The 6,810-nt window shown below is 39.1% G+C and overlaps 1 long non-coding RNA gene across 1 annotated transcript; it reads right to left on the bottom strand.

Annotated features, from left to right (window-relative positions):
• Nucleotides 1–6,199: 6,199 nt before the first annotated feature.
• LOC122791051 lies at nucleotides 6,200–6,445 on the bottom strand. The gene is made up of 2 exons (XR_006363063.1): nucleotides 6,378–6,445; nucleotides 6,200–6,311 (listed from the first exon to the last, which is right to left on the bottom strand). It is a non-coding gene; the product is annotated as an uncharacterized LOC122791051 (long non-coding RNA).
• Between the last annotated feature and the right edge of the window lie 365 nt (nucleotides 6,446–6,810).

Here is a 6,810-nt window from a genome sequence, read left to right on the forward strand (position 1 = left end):
CCTGTGGTAAAAGGTTTGCAGATCTCACAGTCTACTTTTAGGTGAGCAGGGTCCAAGTAATTTATACACAAACTGTGTACATCAGAAAGTGGAATATTGTGCCAACACTGCTTACATTTTTTAAAGCTTGAAGGCTTTTCGGCCAGCTTAACAACATTTTTAATATTAAGAATAAGGAAAACTTAATTTATTTTTTTTTTTTGTGATAGAAAGAAAGGGGAGAAGAAATTACTGACTATGATAAACGCGATTACCACAAGGGTAAAGGTAGGTAAAAGAAAGGTAAATACCAACAATGGTAGAAAGAAATACACTAAAAAGTACAGCTGTGTACACTTACCATAAATGTAGATGTTCGAGTGTATTCACTGTTGCAGTCATTACATTTGGGTAATCCTGCTGGCAGGTTGCCCTCAGTCGGCCTGAAATCCAAAGTCTTGGGTCCTGTGTCGGTTGCTGTCACCCCTTCCCTGACGTCAGATCGTCAGGGGTATAAAAGATGCAGCCGACGCCATTTTCTTCAGTTTTTTTCTTGCCCCAGATGTCAGGTGCCCCCAAAAGGGTAGGCTAGATATATAAATAAAACATACATGCACCAAAATAAACTTTACCTTCATCTACAAGCAAATACACCACACAGGTTGTATAGATCAGAGAAGTAAAGATAACTTCCAGCAGAAATAAGGGGGATGGCGGGTGGGTAATCTGGACTGCAACAGTGAATACACTCAAACATCTACATTTATGTTAAGTGTACACAACTGAACTATGTTCTTCATGTTTCACTGTTGCAGTCATTACATTTGGGTAGAGTCCCAAAGCTATGGTTGGGGGGGCTGGAGCTAAACCACATTAGGAGCGGCTATGAGGCCCTGCAGAACTGCAGTGGCAAAGCCTGCTCTGGATTTAGAGTAAAGTGGCAGATTGTAATGCTTTGTAAAGGTGTGCATTGAACTCAAAGTAGCAGCCTCTAAAATGTCATTGGTTGGTACTCCCCTGAGAAAGGCTGCCGAAGGGGCTGCAGCTCTGGTTGAATGTGGCCTAATGCCCTTAGGCACTGGCTTGCCAGGCTGAGGGTAGCAGAAACTAATGCAGTGACCTATTCACTTTGAAATAGTCTGCTTGGAGATAGCCTTTCCTTGTGATCCTGCAGCATATGCTACTAGTAATTGTTCTGTCTTTCTGAAAACTTTAGTTTTCTCCAAATAGAATCTAAGTTGTCTGTGTACGTCCAAAGAATGCAGAATTTTCTCCCCTTGTTCTGTGGATTTGGATAAAAAGTTGGCAAATGAATAGTTTGGTTAAGGGCCACACTGGACACCACCTTAGGCATAAATGTAGGGTTTGTCCTCAGAGAGACCCTGTTTGGATAAAAAATTATAAAAGGTTCCACAGCCATGACAGCCTGTAGCTCCGACACCCGTCTTGCAGAAGTCATTGCTAGGAGCAGAGCTGTTTTCCAAGATAAGAATTTTATATCCGCAGTAGCAGCTGGCTCAAAAGGAGGTAGGGTGAGTTTTTCCAATACATAATTGAGGTCCCATGCAGGCATTGACGGTCTCCTTGGAGGCCATAATTTTTTGGCTGCTCTGAGGTACTGCCTTAATAAAGGATGAGAAAAGAGTGGCTCTGTATTGTAATGAGCCGAAATGGCAGAGGCATGAATTTTAATTGATGAAAAAGATAGGCCTTCATCCAGCATCTCAGTTAAGTATTGCAAAATCTGAGGAATATTTGGTACAGCTGTGTCAGTTCCTTGAGCTTGGTTCCAAGCACAAAATCTCTTCCATTTTCCAGCATAGGATTTTCTAGTACTAGGCCTTCTGGCTTCCAAAATGACATCCATCACAGCTTTACTGAGAGGTGTGCTTTGTATGGCTACATTATCTGCCATGCTGCCAGGTTTAGAGTCTTGAGTTGAGAAAACAGTGAATATTAATAACAATGATAAGGATAGCATTGGAGACACTTTAAATGTTAACGGGTCAGTTAGACCTAAAGTCAGAACTGGGACAAACATTTCTGCTAACATTTCAACTGTTTCTTCTTCTTTTTTCAACAAGAGAACCAATCACAACAACAGCAGGAATACTGTTTTGACCAGGAGTCGGACCTTTCTAGGGTCGAACTCATCAGGGGACGAGACTTAGATGGAATGTTAGATCAATTTAGTATTATTAACTAGACTGAGCATTGCTTTTCTGATTGTGAAGTTAGAATTTTAAAATATGGTTTGAATTTTATTCCAACTTCTAGGGCCAATTTTAGTAAAACTATTATTGACATAAAGAAATTCACCAGAAAATTGAATTTATTTTATTTGATGAATTCTTTATCAGATAAAGAGCAAAGAAAAAAGGTTTTAATTAAACCCTCAGATTTTACCCCTCACCTGCATCATACCATCAAGGTCTTTGAGGAACAATGTATTCAGGACATTACCCGAGTTTTGAATAATAGAAGTTATACCACTAATAATTTGAACAGGGATGAAAGAATGGCCCTCAAAAATCTAAAATCACTTTGTAAAGATTTCAGATTTATGAAAAGTGACAAGGGGGGCAATATTGTTATCATGAGCCAAGAGGCTTACAACAATAAAATGTTGGATATTATTAATAACGGTGATGAGTTTGAGATTATTAGCCTTCATGAAATTAAACGCAGGGTGCGTTTTATTCATCCTGAGTTATACGCACTTTTCATGACTGGCGATATTACTCTTGATATCTATGACTTTTGTACAGTCCAAGAGCCATGTATAGGGGTTATTTTTGGTATACCTAAAACACATAAGAACATAAATGATCCTCCCCTTAGACCTATTGTCTCTTCACCACATTCTGTAACTGAGGGAATTTCTCTTGTGATTGATGCTGTGTTGGGGCCTATTTTGGCTAGTGAAATTTCATTTGTTAAAGACTCATGGCATTTTTTAAGCAAATTTGGGTTATTTTTGCAGGATGGTGGCTTTGATCCCCTGAGGCACATTATTTTTACTATTGATGTTGTCTCTTTATATACATGTATTCCTCATACTTTAGGAATAGATGCTGTTTGTGATTTTTTGCTCAAAAAGAATATTGGGTTGACTAGAAATGCTATTTCCACCATTAGGCTATTTTTGGAAATTATTTTGGAAAATAATTTTTTCTTATTGGGACAAACTTATTATAGACAAAAGAAGGGGGTGGCCATGGGGTCTCCTGCTGCACCAGCCTTTGCTAATCTAGTCATGGCTTGGTGGGAGTTTGAATTCATGCCTATTTTAAACAGGAATTTTCACATTAAGTTTTATTGTCGTTTTATCGACGATTTATTTTCTGTAATAGAAGGAGATTCTTCCACTGTTGACATGTTAATTTCAGAAATTAATTCATCTTCTGATTAATTACAGAACCAAATGTTCGCTAGTTGAAACAACAAATGTAATGCAATGAGAACACGGCAAAGAATCCAACCAGCACACTGCCTCCTCTTTACAATGAGTTCAGCACAAATAATGGATGCCAATATAAATACTTAAAACTGCTGTTTAATGAAGTTTAGCGCTTTCACTCGAAAACCGAGCTTCTTCTGTATTTAGTATTTATATTGGCATTTATATTGGCATCCATTATTTGTGCTGAACTCATTGTAAAGAGGAGGCAGTGTGCTGGTTGGATTCTTTGCCGTGTTCTCATTGCATTACATCTTCTGATTAATTGAAATTTACCAAGGGGTGTGTAGGGTTGCAGGCCAATTTTTTGGATGTGTTTCTTTATTGGGATGAAATCGAACTCAGATTTCATAGTAGGATTTACCGTAAAGAAACTTTTACAAATGGGTACCTACATCACCTTAGCAACCACCCCAGGCATGTCATTAAAAATATTCCTCGTGGTCAACTCATAAGAGCCAGTCGCATGACTTCTAAATTTTGCAACCTTATTGATGAATTTAATATTATTACTCTTTTATTCAGTCAGAGAGGATACAGAATTACTGAACTAATTAAGTTAAGAGATGAGATTTTAAGCAGACGTTCTACTTCGTTTAAAGCTTTATTAGATTACCCTACTTCGTCAGTCACCACTGTCAACAGTTTTGATAAACAGAATGACATCAATAAACACATTATGTGTTCATTAGACATTAGTTCTGATGGGGGCCAGATTAGGCAAATTGTCACCAACAACTGGAGGATAATAAATGGCAACAATGACATACAAAAAATTCTGGGGAACCAACCTTCTTTTGTTTTTAGGAATCACAATAATTTGAAGAAAACTTTGGAATTTCATGATTTTAACCAAACTAATTTATATACAAACAAAGTTGGTATGCATTGTTGTCATACCTGCAATATGTGTAGGTTTATTTCTGAGGGTCCCTATATCAGGATAGAAACTATTGATAGAACCTTTAAGGTTCCAGATTATGTTGATTGCAATTCTAAGGGGGTTGTTTACATTAGTCTGTGTTCAGGTTGCTCAGCTTTTTATGTTGGTATGACGACCAGATGTCTTAAAACTAGGATAAGGAGCATATTTACAGCATAAGAAGCAGTGATGAAAACAGTGCTCTTTTTAAGCATTCAGTTGTCTGCACTTTTTTTAAAAAATTTTTATTCTCTGTTTTAGAAGTTGTACATTCTGATTTAAGAGATGGGGATTACAAAAACTATTTGGAACAACATGAGACTATTTGGCAAATTCGGTTGAATTCAGATAAATTTCCGGGACTGAATGACACCATTAATGTAAAATGTTTTTTAAAATATAGGAAGTTACACGTTGACAAAGATAGTGACACTAGGTTCTTGCTTACTTAACTAAATAATGTATATTTAATAATATTTGCAAGTGTTTGTGTTTTATTAAATTAATTATTTTTAATTAATTGTTAATTATTTGTATGTAATTAGTGTGAATATTTAAGGGTTGTTGGTAATGATTTTCTTTGCATTCTGAAGAAGTCTTGTGACGAAAGCGGGCATTAAAATTGAAGTACGCTATTGCTGTTGTTTTTTTATCTCCTGCCTTGGCTTGGATTTTGTTTTTGCTGGTTATTTTGTGCTTTACTTGTTTTTTCTGTGACCATTCCCCTTATCTGCTGACACAGTATGATCACCGTACTGTAACATTACCTCCCTATGTACCTCTGTGATTATCCTGCTTACCGAATGACACCACGTGATCACAGTTCTGTAACATCACCTCCCTGTGTAGCTCTGTGAATATCCCCCTTACTTACTGACACCATGTGATCACAGTTCTGTAACATCACCTCCCTGTGTAGCTCTGTGATTATCCCCCTTACTTACTGACACCATGTGATCACAGTTCTGTAACATCACCTCCCTGTGTAGCTCTGTGATTATCCCCCTTACTTACTGACACCATGTGATCACAGTTCTGTAACATCACCTCCTGTGTAGCTCTGTGAATATCCGCTTACTTACTGACACCATGTGATCACAGTTCTGTAACATCACCTCCCTGTGTAGCACTGTGATTATCCCCTTACTTACTGACACCATGTGATCACAGTTCTGTAACATCACCTCCCTGTGTAGCACTGTGATTATCCCCTTACTTACTGACACCATGTGATCACAGTTCTGTAACATCACCACCCTGTGTAGCTCTGTGATTATCCCCCTTACTTACTGACACCATGTGATCACAGTTCTGTAACATCACCTCCCTGTGTAGCACTGTGATTATCCCCCTTACTTACTGACACCATGTGATCACAGTTCTGTAACATCACCTCCCTGTGTAGCTCTGTGATTATCCCCCTTACTTACTGACACCATGTGATCACAGTTCTGTAACATCACCACCCTGTGTAGCTCTGTGATTATCATCCTTACCTACTGACATCACGTGACCCCAGTTCTGTAACATCACCTCCCTGTGTAGCACTGTGATTATCCCCCTTACTTACTGACACCATGTGATCACAGTTCTGTAACATCACCTCCTGTGTAGCACTGTGATTATCCCCCTTACTTACTGACACCATGTGATCACAGTTCTGTAACATCACCTCCCTGTGTAGCTCTGTGATTATCCCCCTTACTTACTGACACCATGTGATCACAGTTCTGTAACATCACCTCCCTGTGTAGCTCTGTGATTATCCCCTTACTTACTGACACCATGTGATCACAGTTCTGTAACATCACCTCCTAGTGTAGCACTGTGATTATCCCCTTACTTACTGACACCATGTGATCACAGTTCTGTAACATCACCTCCCTGTGTAGCACTGTGATTATCCCCCTTACTTACTGACACCATGTGATCACAGTTCTGTAACATCACCTCCCTGTGTAGCTCTGTGATTATCCCCCTTACTGACACCATGTGATCACAGTTCTGTAACATCACCTCCCTGTGTAGCACTGTGATTATCCCCCTTACTTACTGACACCATGTGATCACAGTTCTGTAACATCACCTCCTGTGTAGCACTGTGATTATCCCCCTTACTTACTGACACCATGTGATCACAGTTCTGTAACATCACCTCCCTGTGTAGCTCTGTGATTATCCCCCTTACTTACTGACACCATGTGATCACAGTTCTGTAACATCACCTCCCTGTGTAGCACTGTGATTATCCCCTTACTTACTGACACCATGTGATCACAGTTCTGTAACATCACCTCCCTGTGTAGCACTGTGATTATCCCCCTTACTTACTGACACCATGTGATCACAGTTCTGTAACATCACCTCCCTGTGTAGCACTGTGATTATCCCCCTTACTTACTGACACCATGTGATCACAGTTCTGTAACATCACCTCCCTGTGTAGCAC

The sequence above is a fragment of the Protopterus annectens genome, chromosome 16.part0 (assembly GCF_019279795.1).
Source record: "Protopterus annectens isolate FY-2018-M chromosome 16.part0, PAN1.0, whole genome shotgun sequence".
NCBI lineage: Eukaryota > Metazoa > Chordata > Ceratodontiformes > Protopteridae > Protopterus > Protopterus annectens.